This window comes from Bufo gargarizans, chromosome 3 (assembly GCF_014858855.1).
Source record: "Bufo gargarizans isolate SCDJY-AF-19 chromosome 3, ASM1485885v1, whole genome shotgun sequence".
Lineage (NCBI taxonomy): Eukaryota > Metazoa > Chordata > Amphibia > Anura > Bufonidae > Bufo > Bufo gargarizans.
The window spans coordinates 569,972,882-569,990,559 of NC_058082.1; the positions used below are offsets into that span (position 1 = coordinate 569,972,882).

The window sequence follows — 17,678 nt, forward strand, 5'->3', positions numbered from 1 at the left end:
AGGGACCAACAAAGCGAGGCGCCAGCTTGGGAGTGGGCACTCGAAGGTTGAGGTTGCGGGTGGACAACCATACGCGGTCTCCGACCTGGTAGGAAGGAGCGGGCGCTCGTCTGCGATCAGCCTGGAGTCTCTGGCGCTGCGCAGAGACCTCAAGGGACCTCTGGATCTGTACCCAAGAAGCACGTAGGACGGAAAGGTGATCCTCCACAGCCGGAATATCCTGGGGAGAGAATACCTCCGGTAACACGGCAGGTTGGAACCCATAATTGGCCATGAAGGGAGACGTCCCAGAGGAAGAGTTCACCGCCGTGTTCCTGGCAAACTCAGCCCAAGGCAGGAGGTCAACCCAATTGTCTTGGTGATCGGAGACATAGCAACGAAGGAATTGCTCCAAGGCCTGATTGGATCGTTCTGCGGCCCCATTGGACTGAGGGTGGTAGGCCGAGGAGAAAGAGAGATGAATCCCCAACTGGGAGCAAAAGGCGCGCCAGAACCTGGACACAAACTGACTCCCCCGATCCGACACAATCTCCTTGGGCAAACCGTGCAACCGGAAGACCTCCCTGGCAAAAATCGAGGCCAACTCTTGTGCAGAGGGTAACTTCTTGAGAGGAACACAGTGGCACATTTTGGAAAACCGATCCACAATCATGAGAATGACCGTATGGCCTCGGGATGCAGGGAGGTCCACAATGAAATCCATCCCCAGGTGTGACCATGGACGCTCCCCGGTGGCTATGGGTTGCAAAAGGCCCAACGGAAGGTGCCGAGGGGACTTACTCTGGGCACAAACGGAGCATGCCGCTACATATGCGGCGATGTCGGAACGTAGAGAAGGCCACCAGAACAGACGTGAAACAGCCCAGGACAGCTGATTCTTTCCAGGATGCCCCGCGGCCTTGGAGTTATGGTAGGTTCGCAACAACCGAGTGCGCAACTCCTCAGGCACAAAACATCTGCCGTTGGGTCTCCCAGAGGGAGCACCAGATTGAGCCGCCAAAATCTGCTCACCCAGGGGAGAGGTCAGGCTGGTGCGAATAGCGGCCAGGATCTGATTCGGAGGTATGACCGAAGTCGGAATCGACTCCTCCCCGGACAGCTCGGAGTACTGCCGTGATAAGGCATCCGCTCTGATGTTCTTGGAACCGGGTAGGTAGGAGACCACGTAATTAAAACGTGACAAGAACAGAGCCCATCTGGCCTGACGTGGTGTCAATCTCTTGGCCTCAGAGAGGTAGGTCAGATTCTTGTGGTCCGTCAGGATGAGAACCGGAACCACCGAGCCCTCGAGCAAGTGCCTCCATTCTTTAAGGGCCTGCACGATGGCCAATAACTCCCTGTCACCAATCTGATAGTTGCACTCCGCGGAAGACAGTTTCCGGGAGTAAAACCCACAAGGAAGCAGAGGACCCTCTGGTGTTCTACGCTGAGACAGGAGGGCGCCTACTCCCGTCTCAGACGCGTCCACCTCGAGGACAAAAGGCAACCCAGGGTTGGGATGCGACAGAATCGGAGCCGACACAAAGGCGGACTTTAGAGCCTCAAAAGCTCGGATGGCCTCGAGCGGCCAGACCTGGGGATTACTGCCCTTCCTGGTCAGATCCGTGAGAGGCTTGGCTAGCATGGAAAAGTCCCTGATGAACTTCCGATAATAATTGGCGAAGCCCAAAAAGCGCTGCAGGGCACGAAGCCCACTGGGCTGGGGCCACTGTAAGACAGCCGAAACCTTCTCAGGATCCATGGAGAACCCCTCAGCGGAAATGATGTAACCTAAGAAGGTTACCTGGGATCGGTGAAATTCGCATTTCTCAAGCTTACCGAACAGCTTGTTCTCTCGTAAGCGTTGCAACACTCGTCTGACATCCAGGATGTGGGCCTCCATGGATTCAGAATATACCAAGATGTCATCCAAATAGACCACCACACACTGCTGCAACAGGTCACGGAAAACATCGTTGATGAATTCCTGGAAGACTGCGGGCGCATTGCACAACCCAAAGGGCATAACCAAGGATTCATAATGACCGGTCCTGGTGTTAAACGCGGTCTTCCACTCATCGCCCGCCTTGATCCTTACCAGGTTATATGCCGCCCTCAGGTCGAGTTTGGTAAAGACCGTGGCCCCTTTGAGGCGATCGAACAGCTCGGAAATCAAGGGTATCGGGTAAGCGTTCTTGATCGTGATGCGATTGAGACCCCTGTAGTCGATGCAAGGCCTCAACTCACCGCCCTTCTTTTTCACAAAGAAAAATCCAGCCCCTGCCGGGGACGAGGATTTGCGAATGTGTCCGCGTGAAAGCGCCTCCCTCACGTACTCCTCCATGGCCTCATTCTCCGCTACCGACAGTGGATAGACTTTGCCACGAGGAGGAACGGCACCAGATTGTAACTCTATGGCACAATCGTATGGGCGGTGCGGAGGTAGGGCAACCGCACGCACCTTATCGAATACATCCCGGTACTCCTCGTATTCAGGAGGCAACAGAGAGTCCGAGGAAGTACACAGCAACTTGACAGGCCCATGGATGCAACTAGCCCCACACTGCGGTGACCACGAGAGGATCTCGGCCGATCTCCAATCGAAAGTCGGATTATGCTTCTGGAGCCAGGGGTACCCCAAGACCACCGAGTAGTGTGGAGACGAAATAACCTGGAGACAGACCGACTCTCTGTGAACGGCACCAATGGCCAACCCCACTGGAAGGGTCTCCTGAGTCACGTGTGGCGGCAGAAGGGGTCTGCCGTCTATCGCCTCAAGAGCCAGTGGGGAACCTCGAGGCTGCAGAGGAATGGAATTGGCGGCAGCGAACACACTATCAATGAACAAACCACCAGCACCAGAGTCCACCAACGCCTGGGTCGTCACCGAGCCCCCGACCCAGGAGAGGACAACAGTAATCAGTGGTTTGTCAACACGGGAAACCGGGGACGAGGAGACTCCACCCAAGATCTGCCCCCGACAGGATCTCAGGTGCGAGCGTTTCCCGGACGGTTCGGGCATGCCAACCGAAAATGCCCACCGAGACCACAGTACATGCATCGGCCCTCGCGTCTCCGGAGTACCCTCTCCCCCTCGGACAGGCAAGCAAACCCCAGCTGCATGGGTTCACCCCCAGACAAGTCATCCCCAGGAGGCGTGGGAGGAGAGGGAGGCACGGGTGGGACAGCAAACGTAGGCGCCAATCTGTTAGAAGACCTCCGCAGGCTCTCCTTAAAGGAAGGTCTCTCCCTGAGTCTGGTGTCAATCAAAATCAGGAAAGAAATAAGGGACTCGAGCTCCACTGGTAGGTCCTTAGCTGCAACCTCATCCTTCAAGGCATCCGAGAGACCATGAGAGAAAGCAGCGACCAGAGCCTCATTATTCCAGCCCACCTCTGCTGCCAGGGTACTGAAACTTAATGGCGTATTCAGCTACGGATCGTGAACCCTGTCTGATGGACATAAGGAGCTTCGCAGCAGAGGCAGCACGAGCCGGCACATCGAATACCTTCCGAAGAGAAGCAACAAAACCGGAAAACTCGGCAACCACCGGATTGTTGTTCTCCCATAAAGGGCTGGCCCAGGCCAAGGCCTTGTCCGAGAGCAGCGAGATCAAGAAGCCCACCTTTGATCTCTCAGTAGGAAAGGCATGTGGCAGCAACTCGAAATAAATGCCCACCTGGTTAAGGAAACCTCGGCACTGAGTTGGCTCTCCCCCAAAGCGCTGTGGAAGGGGGGCAGAACCGGTCATACCCCGAAACACCGCAGGCGCAGCAACAGGTGTCGGGGTAGACTCTGGCGCAACAACCGGAGCGGCAGTAGGAGCGGGCCCAGGAGCGACAACCGACCCATCGGCAACGGAAGCTAAATGAGCCGTGCGTTCAAGCAGGGTTTGCAACGCCACAGCGAACCGACCCAACAGGTGATCCTGCTGATCAAGTCTGGCAACCAGCGTAGGTAGCGAGGATGGCCCTGTACCGTCAGAATTCATTGCTTGGTCCTAATGTCAAGGAACCATGAACCAGACGTACAACAAGAGATAGTGAAAATAAGAAGGCTTTATTGAAAGTCAAGCCGTAAGGCAAAAGTCCAAGCGGATGGCTAAACCGAAGCAGGGTCTTGCGAAGCCAGAAGTCGGGAACCAGAAGGGTAGTCAGACAAAGCCTGGATCAGGAACCAGCAGGGTAGTCAGACGAGGCCTGGATCAGGAACCAGCAGGGTAGTCAGACGAAGCCAGGATCAGGAACCAGAAGGGTAGTCAGACGAAGCCAGGATCAGGAACCAGAAGGGTAGTCAGACGAAGCCAGGATCAGGAACCAGAAGCAGCAGCAGTCTTAGAAGCATGTGAACACAGGAGGACCAAGCAGGGAACTGAAGCCACAGACCTCCTATATATATGAGCTGGGCATCCAGCTCCTCCCAGTGGGAAGGAGAAGCCGCAGGGTGGGAGGCTACAAGAAACCCAGAAACCAAGATGGCCGCCAGCACATGTCAAACGAAGGAGGACAGCAAGAAGGTAAGACCATGACAGTGTCTGTGTTGTTTCTGGTAATGGCCACACCCCTTTCCTCAGGTGTTGCTTATGTGGTCATTTAACCTTCCCTATTTATTGTGGCTTCTCTCACCATGCTGTGCGGTTTATAGCTTCAGTCTTGTTGTGGATTGCTGGTGTTTGGATCTCGGTGGAGTTACTGTGCTTCCATAGCCATTTGAAGTTAAGTGTCTTCTTCCCTTTTTTGTTTATTGTTTGGGTTTTCTTGTGTTGCTATTTTCCCTGTCATTAGTGTATAAGGCTGAGGGAGACCCCTGTTTGTCCTACTGTTTGGAGGAACAGGTTGTCTCTTGTCCTGACAATAGTACCAGGGTACTACAGGGTGATTTAGGACTTTTGGTTCCTGTGTATGAAATCACCTATCTCTGGGGTCAGTTCATACTTGAGGTCAGTCAGGACCTTGATTAGGGTTTCTCTAGGAGGTGACCTGCTTATTTCTCTAGTTTACAGTCCTTTTCCCCTCATCCCTTTCCTATGTTTAAGTTTTGGAGCCAAACATGCCCAGGGTAGACAGTCTGCTACTCAGGAGCCTACTGTCACGCTTTGGTATGGGAGGGAAACCCACACCACACTGCTGTCACCCTGCTGTCTCATGTCGATGCTTGCACAGTAATGGCCCAGCTGCACGATGCCACCCTGCAAGCTGCTACCCTCACTCCCTGCAGATGATGATGAAGCCCCCTATTAACCTGACTCCCATGTGCGATCGGTTACATCATCAATGACAATGACATTAAACAGCTTATTCACCCCCAATTTAAGACTCAAGACCTAATGGAATTACTTATCTATAAAAAAAAGTTGGGGAAACCCCAATAACAGTAAAAATAGACAGCTTATTCACCCCAATTTGAGAATCAAGGCATAGTTGAACTGTTTATCTATTAAACAAGGGGGCACCCCAATAACATAAAAAATAGACAGCTTATCCACCCCAATTTGAGAATCAAGGCCTAATAGATCTGCTTATCTATTTAAAAAGTTGGACACCCCAATAATAGGGATGAGCAAACCCGAACTGCAAAGTTTTCACTGAAATCCCGGTTTGGGTAATTTTATTATTTTCGGTGATAACATGGTTATATCGGCAAATAATATGGCCATTTATGGGTTCAAAAACTCACTTCATCCACTTGATCGCGCTGCAGCAGTCTCTTCTATCTTCATTCAGCAGGACCTGCCAAAGGACCTGCGATGTGCCAGATGACGTCACCGAGCTCACAGCGCTCACCACGTGAAAATCCAATTCATTTGAAAGAATTATATAGTGAAAAGTTCAACATGAAAGGGTATTATTTTGTCTGAAGCCCCTACCTTCACTTCCGGTTGTACCCAAAGGTTAGGGGCACATGCACAGTCAGTATCTGAGCTGCTAAGCTAGAAGCAGCAAATTCTCTACACTTGAGCCAATATTTGAAGAAACACTGCATGCACGAGATTGAAAACATCTAATCTGACCCTGTCAATTAAGGGGGAGAGGGGAGTCTCTTGAGCAGCAGGGCCAGAAACCCTCGGTGATCCGGGAGCCTTATTTGGAAGCAAGTAGATTTGTTAGAATCAATCCAATCATCTCTAGTTAGCATAGTTAAATGGGTTATCCGATACTTAGATATTGATGACCTAGGGCCAATTCACACTACATTTTTGGCGCTGTTTCTCATGTGTTTTCCACGTGGAATCCGCACCAAAAAGCGTCTCTAAAAAGCTAAATAAAACTGCATGGAAAAGAGAAGCAGCAGATTCTAACCTGGAGCAGAATCCACACTGATTCTCCCATTGAAATGTGGAAGAAATAGGAAACTGAAAAAAAAAAACACCAGAAACCACACCAAAACCTCACAGAAATGATTAAATTTAAGATGATGAGGGGCTGACACCCGGCACTTCCACAATCAGTTGTTTTGGGCAGCTGCTGACCCTTGAAACAACACTGTGGATGGAGGCAGAAGCAGAAGGCACTATGCACTGCGTAGCAGCCATGTTGGGGTACTGCAGCTCAGCTTCCATTCAAGTGCATGAGAGCTGATCTTCGGTACACTGGCATGGGAAACTACATGGTGGGTGGAGCCTGCCATCCACCATCCACTGTATAGTTTCCGGCGTTTGCGGCTGTCCGAAACAGCTGATTGTTGAGGTGCTGAGTGTCGGACCCTCACCAATTTGATACATGTCCGTACAGCATTAAAATGTATGGCCTTCGGTGAGGTGAAATTAATTATCACCGAAGTCTTCAGCATTAAATTTTTAAACTTGAAAACCATTTTAAAACATGAATCGGCTTCGTTAGCGGCTGGTACCTCGGTACCGAAGCCGGCTTCGGATCCAAGTTAGAAATGGTTTTCAAGTTCTAAAATCAAAGTCCAAAGTTATTCACAGCATGGAAACAAAGTTTTGAGCGAAGCGACTTCGGCTCTATAATCTGAAGTTCAATGCGCTCAACACTATTAATGACCTATCCATAGGATAATAGGTCATAGTCCGTCTATATCTAAGGGCTCATGCACACGACTGTATGTATTTTGTGGTCCGTAAAAACAGATCCGCAAAAAATATGGATGACATCCGTGTTCATTCCATATTTTGCGGAACGGAACAGTTGGCCCTTGATAGAACAGTACTATCCTTGTCCGTAATGCGGACAATAATAGGACATGTTATATTTTTTTGCGGAACGGAAATACGGACATACGGAAACAGAATGCACACAATAAGTCTCAGAAGATTTAAAAGGTAGTCGCGCTGCCATGCACACTTCAAAGCATCAGAGTGCAAAGTCAGGGAAAAGCAACAGTTCTTTTTGTGTAGCTATGACACAGACTTCCACCAAAAGGCAATCTCTATCATCCGAGTTCCTCCTGTGGATTACAAAGTTTCGCCGCACATAGTAAAGTTCAACCAATCTTTATCTCTCAAATACTTTTTAATATACTCACAAGAGTCGTTTAAATTCAGGCATTTAAACAATAAAATCTGTAGCACCCGGGTCAGGCTGTGCTACAGATTTTATTTAAATGCCTGAATTTTAACGACTCTTGTGAGTATATTAATAGCAACGGAGCGAGGCGCAGACATAGCGCAGGGCGTACTGACTTAAGGGGAAGACTGTAGGCTAGTAAGGGGTTAATGATGCTGGGTTGGTGCATGGTTGGGGGGCTGGTCTGCTGTACGGAGTGGGGGGGAGCTGGTATTTTCGCGGGCTGTATATAAGGAACTGAGGGAGGGGCTACTGGTCAGTTGCCAGCTTGAGCCAGCGAGTTTTTGTGGTCATGGCCTCCATGGAGGAACTTTTGGCGTCGGTGCGGGCTGCGGTGGAGTTGCATGGTATGGATTTTCTTCAGCAGACCATCCAGGCTGCTCTTAACAACCCCCCCCCCCGCCGCCGCCTCCGGTTGTGTCCGCACACGCTGTCAGGGCCAGGAGATCTGTCCCCCCCTGAGCGTTTGAGCCCTGAATCCACCCCTCGGGTCCGCTGACGTATAGGGAGCCCCGCCAGGGACCCTCCGCTGCGGTCTGAGGTGTCTGTAGCCGGTCGGGCCCTCAGGCACAGCGGGAGGAATCTGGGATCGCGTGGCGGGCCGGCAGGAGAGGGCCGGGTTCTCCCTAGGCCTGTTTCCCATGCTGCACGAGGGAGGGTGAGATCGCCTGCATCCCCGCGAGATGTCCCGCGCGGGGAGCGAGCCAGGAGGGCCTTACCTGAGCCTGGAGGAAGCAGTGCTGCCGGGCCGTCTTCCGGTTCGGGCCTTGGGGCGGCTGAAGTTTCTGGGGTGTCGGCGCTGCGGCGGATGGATACAGGCTGGCAGCTGAGGAGTGAGGTGTCCGGGGAGAGCGCAGGAGCTGGTGGTGAAGTGGATGCGGAGTGGCCCCTAGTGGTGGGCCGGCGTCATTGCACCCAGAGTATTGATGAGTGGAATAATGTGGCTCTGCCCCCTGAGCAGGGGCCTGGAGAGGCGGCTTGCAGTGCAGCTGCTGCAGAGCCTCTTCAGTTGGGGGCGGGAAGACTGGACAGCCTGCGGCCGAGTGTTCAGGCCCACACATCGAGGAGTAGGAGTATTACCCTCCCCTCTCGCCATCTGCAGGAGGGGGAGGCATCGCAGTTGGAAAGGGGAGAACTGGATTCGGGAGCGGACGTCACGGCGGGCGGAGGAGATGTTTCCATTCTGGAGGTCGCCGTGCCCTGCGGAGCAAGCACGCCGGTGGGAGTGTCTGGGAGCGGATCCGCGGCTGCCGGAGGATCCATCCGGGGACGGCCAGGTGAGACGACGTCGTGTCAGATGCTGGTTGGGGGTCCAGTACAGCATAGTGGGGGGGGGGCGGATGTTTTAGCTCGGGAGGTACTGTCTAGTATGCTGTCGTTGCTTTCACGGCTGGGGACTGGGGCGCCTGTCTCTCCGGCATCGGTTTGGGGTCCGCTCAGGCGTTGGGGGCGTTGGATCAGGGGATGGTGCAGGGTACTGGTGGTTCTGGGGTGAGTGTCTCCGCAGGCCTCAGGTTCAATGGCGGTTGCGGGTGTTAGTAGTGATGTGGGGGATGGAGTTCGGTTGGCGGATGCTGCAAAGGGGGAGATCTATGTGTGTTTTGAGGGGCCGCTGGGGGCTCACTTGAAGCAGGACATTAGGGACAAGATATGGAAGGATGAATATGTGGAAATATTCTCATTGCTTCCGTTGGAAAAATTTAATTTAGATAGGGGTAAACCTGATGAGATTAAGAAGGAGGAGGAAGAACGGCGGCGGTATAGATTGATCCCGCGTACGTTTCAGAATTGGCTTCAGGCCTTTGCGATTCTGGCCAGTGTGGTTGGGGAGAAATCGCCTGAACATTGCTCTGCACTGTTCTGCTATATGGACGCGATAGGGGAGGCTCATCGGACGTACAGGGGTGTGGCGTGGCTTAGGTATGATGAGCAGTTCCGGCAGCGGAAGGCGGTCAGACCCAGCATACGATGGGATCATAAGGACATTGGTCTCTGGATGCGGCTGATGGCGGCGCCTAGGGGAGGTTCTCAGCCCTTTCGGGGAGCGGCCGGGGGTCCCTCGGCCTCGGATTTTCAAGGAGGGAACAGAAAGGGTTGTTGCTGGCAGTATAATGAAGGGCATTGCAGGTTCTTGTCAGACTGCCGGTACAAGCACGAGTGCTCCGGTTGCGGTGGCTCCCACAGTTTGTCGCGGTGTTTCTGGCGTGGGAGGGGTAAGGGACCCGAGGTTACACAGAAGAGGGGTGACGCCGGTGAGGGTGGAAGAGATGGTCCCCTATTTAAGGAAGTATCCAAATAGGGAGGTGGCTCGGTTGTTGTTGGCGGGGTTTACTGAGGGTTTCGTGATTCCGTGTAGTTTAGTTGTGCCGAGTGTATCGGCTAGGAATTTGAACTCTGCATTGCGCCATCCGGGTGTGGTAAAGGAGAAGATTGAGAAGGAGGTTGCGGCGGGCAGGGTTGTAGGCCCCTTTAAGGAGTGTCCTTTGCCTGATTTGTGGGTCTCCCCGTTGGGTTTGGTGCCTAAGAAGGAGCCCAATAAGTTTAGGTTGATTCATAATTTGTCCTATCCGCAAGGGGGGTCTGTGAATGATGGCATTGCTGATGAGTTGTGTTCTGTGTCCTACACGTCATTTGATGCGGCGGTGCGTTGGGTGAGGCGTTTCGGGCAGGGTGCCCTGCTCGCTAAAACGGACATTGAGGCGGCTTTTCGGTTGTTGCCCATCCACCCGGATAGCTTGCATTTACTGGGTTTCCAATGGGAAGGTTGTTTTTACGTTGATTGTTGTTTGCCGATGGGCTGCGCAATTTCTTGTTCATTGTTTGAATCGTTTAGTTCGTTTTTGGAATGGGTAGTGAAACAGGAGTCGGGGTGGAATTCGGTATTGCATTATCTGGACGATTTTTTGTTCTTGGGTCCGGCTGAATCCAGGGTGTGTGCTGTTCTGTTGCAAACAATGGAGCGTGTGGCAGCTTGGTTTGGGATCCCTTTAGCGGGTGAAAAAACGGAGGGTCCTTCCACTGTATTGACGTTTTTGGGGATTGAGATTGACAGCATGGCCATGGAATGCCGGCTACCTGACAACAAGGTGTCTGATTTGTTGGCTGAGGTTGTCTTCCTACGTAGGGCCAGAAAGGTCCAGCTCAAGCGGGTTCAGTCGGTCTTGGGCAAACTGAATTTCGCTTGTCGTATTTTGCCGATGGGACAGGTTTTTTGTCGGCGTTTGGCGTTGGCTACTGCGGGTGTTACTGCACCGTTTCATTACTTGCGGTTACCAGCTGAGGTAAAGGAGGACTTGGCGGTTTGGGGAGTATAATGGGTGGTCTATGTGGATGGAAGAGGCGATTAGTAGTGTGGATTTGGAATTATTTTCGGATGCGGCAGGTTCGTGCGGATATGGTGTTTTTTGTCGGGGTCAATGGAGTGCAGAGGCATGGCCGGAAGAGTGGAGACGGGCTGGGGTCCTCGGCAACTTGGTGTTGTTGGAGCTTTTCCCTATTGTTTTGGCTACTGAGTTGTGGGGGGAATGGCTTAGGAATCGGCGGGTGCGTTTCTACTGTGATAATTTGGGCGTGGTGCAGGCGATTAATAGTCAGACAGCCAACTCTCCGCCGGTGTTGAATTTATTAAGGCATCTGGTGTTGAGGGGTTTGCGGCTGAATGCTTGTTTTGTTGCTGTGCATGTTCCTGGGGTAGACAACTCACTTGCTGATTCCCTTTCTCGTTTCCAGTGGGATCGCTTTCGCTGCTTGGCTCCGGGTGCCGAAGTACGGGGGTTACCCTGTCCCCAGTGGCTCTGGAGCGTGGCCTTGGGGTGTCAGCTGATCTGATTAGGCAGTCGCTTAGTAGAGGTACGTGGTTGGCCTACTCAGCAGTGTGGGCTTTGTGGGAGGAATTGATTGAGCAGGTATGTGGTTGTAGTTCGGTTGATGATTTCCGGACCTTATTGGTTTTTTGGGTGGGTTCGTGTTATGAGGCAGGTGTGTCTTTCTCGGTGGTGTCAAAGAGGGTTGCGGCTGTGGCTTTCTGGTTGCGCTGGCGGATGTTTTCTAAGTGTTTTGGGGTTCGGCAGGCGTTGAAGGGTTACCGTCGTTGGATGATTCGGAGGGACACTAGGAGGCCAGTGTCTTTCGCAGTGTTGCAGTTGTTGTGGGAGAGGGCGGAGTCGGTTTGTGTGTCGGCATTTGAGGTGTTTTTGTTTAGGGCTGCATTTTCGCTAGCCTTTTTTGGAGCATTTCGTATTTCTGAATTGGTAGCAGCTAGTCGCTCGGGTGGTGGAGGTTTGTTGTTGGAAGATGTACTGTTGTGTGACGGCGGTTTGAGGTGCGTAATACGCAAGTCTAAAACTGATCAGGAAGGTAGGGGTGTGGTTTTGTGGCTTCGGCAATTGGTGGGGTCGGTACTTTGTCCAGTGCGTTGCGTTGAGGAATATTTGGGAGTGCGGCCTGATGGATCGGGTGCATTGTTGGTTCACCAGGACGGGTTGCGGTTGTCTCGCTTCCAATTCATATCTGTTTTTAGGAAGTGTTTGTTGGCGGCGGGTTTGCCTGTTGATGATTATGCATCCCACTCCTTTCAGATCGGGGCAGCAACTGAAGCGGCCAGGTGGGGGCTGGGTGAAGATTTTATCAAGCGTATTGGGCGCTGGGAGTCAGATTGTTTTCACTCATATATTCGACCTCATCTTTTATGAATGATTGTTGGGCGGGGCTTCTGTGAATGGAGCGTGTTGGTGTTCTGGTTCTGTTATGAATATGTTTATTTTTTGTTACAGGGGCAGCGCCTTGTCTGGCATGGATTTTCGGGCACTCGTACGTCCATTGGGGGGCCTTACGTGCGGATGTCAGGCGGAACGGATGCCAATTGGGTTTCCCGACGGATGAGTTGGTAATCAGGTGGATTGGGTTGAGGGGGCTCCTTTGGGGTCGGGTGTTGCCTGAAATTCATGTTAATGCCACTTTGGATCGGCCGCCTGATATCTTAGTGCTCCATGTTGGGGGCAACGATCTGGGTGTGCGGCGATCTCGGGATGTAATCCGGGACATTAAGTTGGATGTGCTGCACTTATTGTCGGATTTTCCGGATTTGTTGATTGTGTGGTCAGAGGTGGTTGCGAGACGTTGCTGGCGGTTCGCCAGGTCGGTGGAGCGTATCAATAAAGCCCGGGCGAAATTGAATAAGGAGGTGGGGCGTTTTGTTCGCAGGCAAGGTGGTTTGGTAGTGCGTCACCGGGAATTGGAGGCGGCATCGCCTCAATTCTTGAGAGAGGATGGTGTGCACCTTAATGATGTTGGCATAGACATGTGGCTGCTTGATATGGGATCCTGGGGGAGCAATTCAATGGTTAAGAGATGCAGGACATGTTAGAGCCTGCATCTCATATGGTTTGTTAATACCGAGGATGGGGCTCCTGTTTGGGCTACAAGGCCTACAGGAGGGATACTGGTATACTTCAAGGAGTTGGTGCCCTTGGGTCGGTGAGTGCGGCCAAGGGTAAGCTTGAAGTACGAGGTGAGGCGGTGAAGGAGGATACTGCTAGTTTGGGTTGCCCTCCAGGATCCTTGTTACGGTGCAGTAGGTGATAATGTTGAGGGATGTTTAAAAAAGTGCCTGCTGTTGTTATTGTTATTATTATTCATGCTATATGGTGAAAGATGTTGCTTTAATGTGTGGAATAATAAAGTTTGGCCGTCACGGTCATTTTACCAAAGCAAGTAGGTGTTGGTGTGATTATTTAAAGGGGATCTGGGTAGGTATCAGTAGACGGAGGAAATTCTTCCATCCTATTAAGTCATAAAAAGTACTATGTGCGGCACAACTTTGTGCCTGGCAGCGTGACTACCTTTTGAATCTACTGAGGACTGTACATGTCACTTTCACTGGGTCTGCACACACCGCCATGAATTGTGAATTGTGTGTGTCATATTCATTATCTTATGCAATCGAAAGTTTAAATAAAAAAGGATTTAACATCTCATGCATACATTAATCCATGATAATTGTAGTATTCTACCAAGCCCCGAAGAATAAATCAGATTTTTTCTAAGACTTTGATTAGAAACAGAAAAATCTTAACTTGTTGAATATATTCATTTACATTATCAACCTATAATATTTAAATTTCAAATTTTGACTCTTTTTGGGCCAGAACAGAGATGAAAGAAGCATCAGGAAACTGACTGCATTTTACCTCTAGTGCACTCCGTGGTTTGTTTTAATGCCATGCCTGAATAAGCTAATACGTGCAGTCACTGAGCCATTCTTTATTAAAGGTTTGAAGAGGGATATCAGTTTGATTTCAGGAGCTTAAGTTTTCTTTTGGTTTCCAAGATTACTCAAGGGACAAGGATTTTGAGTACAAAAACAATGACGATATTGACGTAACATCAGCAGTTGTTTTCTTTTACCAGTAGAAAAGGTGTCACATATATAAAATAGTATGTGACCTCTACGTTACTGCCACGGTGTATATGACAATGGTAGACTTTCAACAGAAGGCAATAATTTGAGGTAGTACAAGTGTGGTAACAATAACAATCTGAAAATCCTAATAGATCTTATCTTTAAGGCTATGAACACCTTCAGGGACGTTTTTTAATTATTGCATTCTACTAATTTAGGGCTTAAATTTTTTTATTTTTTTTTAGCTTTATTAAAACTTTTCAGCATTGTTGAGATACAGGGGTTAAATTTCAGTCTAATATAGAAGATATCAAGGTACATGGTTATGATGCAAACATTTTCTAGCTGTTATATAAACATCCAGTTATGTTGATGTAGGCAAGGCCATCATTTCGGTCCTACCAGGACTTTGATCGCGGCCTATAAGCCTCCAGAGAAATTGGCTGGCTGGATGTTGGCGTTCCAAAACTGGAGGTTTTAAAAAAAGCTACAAAATGTTTGCATCATAACCGTGTGCCATAATATCTATATATTATATTCTACCCCATCACTGAGCACCAGGTTCCCTTTTTCAAAATAAGTGGAGTGCCAAGCATTTTCTTTTTGTATTAAATTTCAGTCTGTCTGAGTCCCGCCAGATGATGGATTATATATAGTTCTTATCTCTGATCACCTGACCTCATAAACACTCATTTAACCCAAATTCTTATAAATTTGCTAACAATGTAGCTATAATGAGTGTATATGAGATCAAGAGATAAGATCTACATGAGCAGTCATCTGATGGGACTCAAACAGAAAGTGACAGACTGAAGTTTAATCCCTTTACCTATTTTTATTCAGTAAATTTCTCACTGGGCTCCTTTCTGAGAGCCCAGTGAGCCATGAGATGAAGATCTGAGGCATGTTACCTGACAACTTCAATAATATAATGACCCTATAAGGTGGTTGTCAGTTTTCATCAAATATCAGGGAAAAATATGATCCGAATGCCAAATTTGTCAGTCCGTAAAACACTGGATCTAATTTAGCTTATATTGTATGACAGATAACGTGTTAGTGTCTTGCTCACAGGATATGACCACACGGTCAGGTTTCCTGATGCAGTTTTGGAAGCCAAAATCAGGAGTCGATCCCAAAAGGAGAGAAAGTATTAAGGACAGATATCCCTTCTCATTTTGATGCAGTTTTTGAATCCAAACATAGGAGTGGATTAACAAAGAAGCACAATATTTCCTATACACTCCCATCATGATGTAGTCCTGACACTGGCTTCAAAAACTGCATCAAAGCAGCAGGTGTGAAAATGTGGTGAAACGGAGACCCTCCATAAAAGAATGACTAATACTGAAAGTGTGAATTGTTATTATGACTTCAAAACCGTCAACACACTCCACGTCTAATAGGACACATGTGCAGAAGGTGCGGAGCTTGGTTGTCTTCTGAAGGCAAAAGCACAACAATAAGTCAGTTGAGCTCACAAGCCAAAATGATTGTGTACAACGTGAAGCTGAAAAGGCCGCTTTGAATGCAACCCTCTTCTCATGTATGCGTTAGTATGATCAAAGAGCCGACAAAGAATAGAAACAAAACAGCTTTATTCCAACTTGTCTGAACTTCCTTGGCGTGCTGCTTTTCTCCTTTTTTTCACCCTGCGTGGTCATCATATGCTTTGTAGCTATGTAGGCAGAAAACGCAGACCAATTTTTTTCATGATGAAAATGAAGTAGTTTATTTTTATCAGTGTAAATAGCTGCCAAATAAACAGATATAGTTCACATGTGGGAATATTTTAGAAAAACTTGCTCTTTCATTGATTTCTTTTCACCCATTTAGCTCATGATGGGGTGAGGTCCCGTACTTTCAGACCCCCTACTACACCCCCGCCGATCAGATGCTGATGATCTATCCAGAGGATAGATCATCAGTTTAAACAAAGTGCAGAACCCCTTTAAAATAGTAAAGGGTGTATAACCCAAATCATAATGTACAGTCGGCCCAGCTAGAGGTGTGGGTATGTAATATACACATATTCACGTGTGACTGCGTAGATGTGGCACAGCTTCGTGCTGCACACTACTTGTAAGGCCCCTTTCACACGGGCGAGTATTCCGCGCGGATGCGATGCGTGAGTTGAACGCATTGCACCCGCACTGAATACCGACCCATTCATTTCTATGGGGCTGTTCACATGAGCGGTGATTTTCACACATTACTTGTGCGTTGCGTGAAAATTGCAGCATGCTCTATATTCTGCGTTTTTCACGTAACGCAGGCCCCATAGAAATGAATGGGGTTGCGTGAAAATCGCAAGCATCCGTAAGCAAGTGCGGATGCGGTGCGATTTTCACGCACGGTTGCTAGGAGACGATCGGGATGGAGACCCGATCATTATTATTTTCCCTTATAACATGGTTATAAGGGAAAATAATAGCATTCTGAATACAGAATGCATAGTAAAATAGCGCTGGAGGGGTTAAATTTTAAAAAAAAAACATTTTTACTCACCTTAGTCCACTTGTTCGCGCTGCCGGCATCTCCTTCTATCTTCATCTGAGCTTTTTGTAGCAACAAGGACCTTTGGTGATGTTACAGTCATCACATGATCCATCACATGATCTTTTACCATGGTGATGGATCATGTGATGACTGTGACGTCACCAAAGGTCCTTGTTGCTTCAAAAAGCTAAGATGAAGACAGAAGGAGATGCCGGCTACGCGAACAAGTGGATTAAGGTGAGTTAAATTTTTATTTTTTATTTTTAACCCCTCCAGCGCTATTTTACTATGCATTCTGTATTCAGAATGCTATTATTTTCCCTTATAACTATGTTATAAGGGAAAATAATACAATCTACAGAATAACGATCCCAAGCCTAAACTTCTGTGAAGAAGTTCGGGTTTGGGTACCAAACATGCGCGATTTTTCTCACACGAGTGCAAAACGCATGACAATGTTTTGCACTCGCCCACACTAGACTGCATAGATGTGGCATAAGCTTGTACTGCGCATCTATTGATGATGGTCAGTCAAATACAATCAATCTTCCAGCCACGCTAGTATCCACAAACAGGATCAGTCAGAGCATCAATGTTGCAGATGGATACAATTAGGCTACGTCTACACGACGACATCTCGAATGGATTTTCTGCGACTGTTGCGTCCCCAATAGCTGAGGACCCCTATTCATTAGTGCATTCACTCAAGCCTGTAGCAGGGCCATGCGGGTATACGGCATGTGACTGCAGCAGCTGATCACTGTGCTCAGCGGTCTTAGGGCTCACGCACATGGCAGTATTTTCTCTCCGTGTATGTTCCATTTATTTATTTTTTTGGACCGTATGCAGAACCATTAATTTCAATGGGTCTGCAAAATAAAACAAAACGGAAGTTACTCCGTGTGCATTTCGTTTCTGTATGTCTGCAAGTTATTTCCGCAACATAATAGAACATCTCCTCTTCTTTTCCATTTTGCGGACAAGGACTGGCATTGTTACAATGGATAAAAAAAAACGCATGCAATATGGACGTCACACAGATGTTATCTGGTTTTTATTTTGCGGATCCGTGTTTTGGGGACCGCGAAATACATACGGTCATGTGCATGAGCCCTTATATTGAGCAAAGTGAGTGGCTGCAGAGGTTAGGTTCCAGTGTCAGTGACGTGGACAGCACTTGACTGTAGCTTGGCAGTGGCAGAAGGATCAAACCGCCACCACAGAGAACGGTGCTGATGAAAGGGGTAAGTATAAGATTTTTTATTTTATTTAAA

General features: G+C 49.1%; 1 protein-coding gene across 1 annotated transcript in view; it reads left to right on the top strand.

Moving 5' to 3' along the window:
- LOC122932882 (membrane-associated phosphatidylinositol transfer protein 3-like) overlaps positions 1 to 17,678 on the top strand; it is a 787,926-nt gene that overhangs the window by 515,644 nt on the left and 254,604 nt on the right. The window lies entirely within an intron of this gene.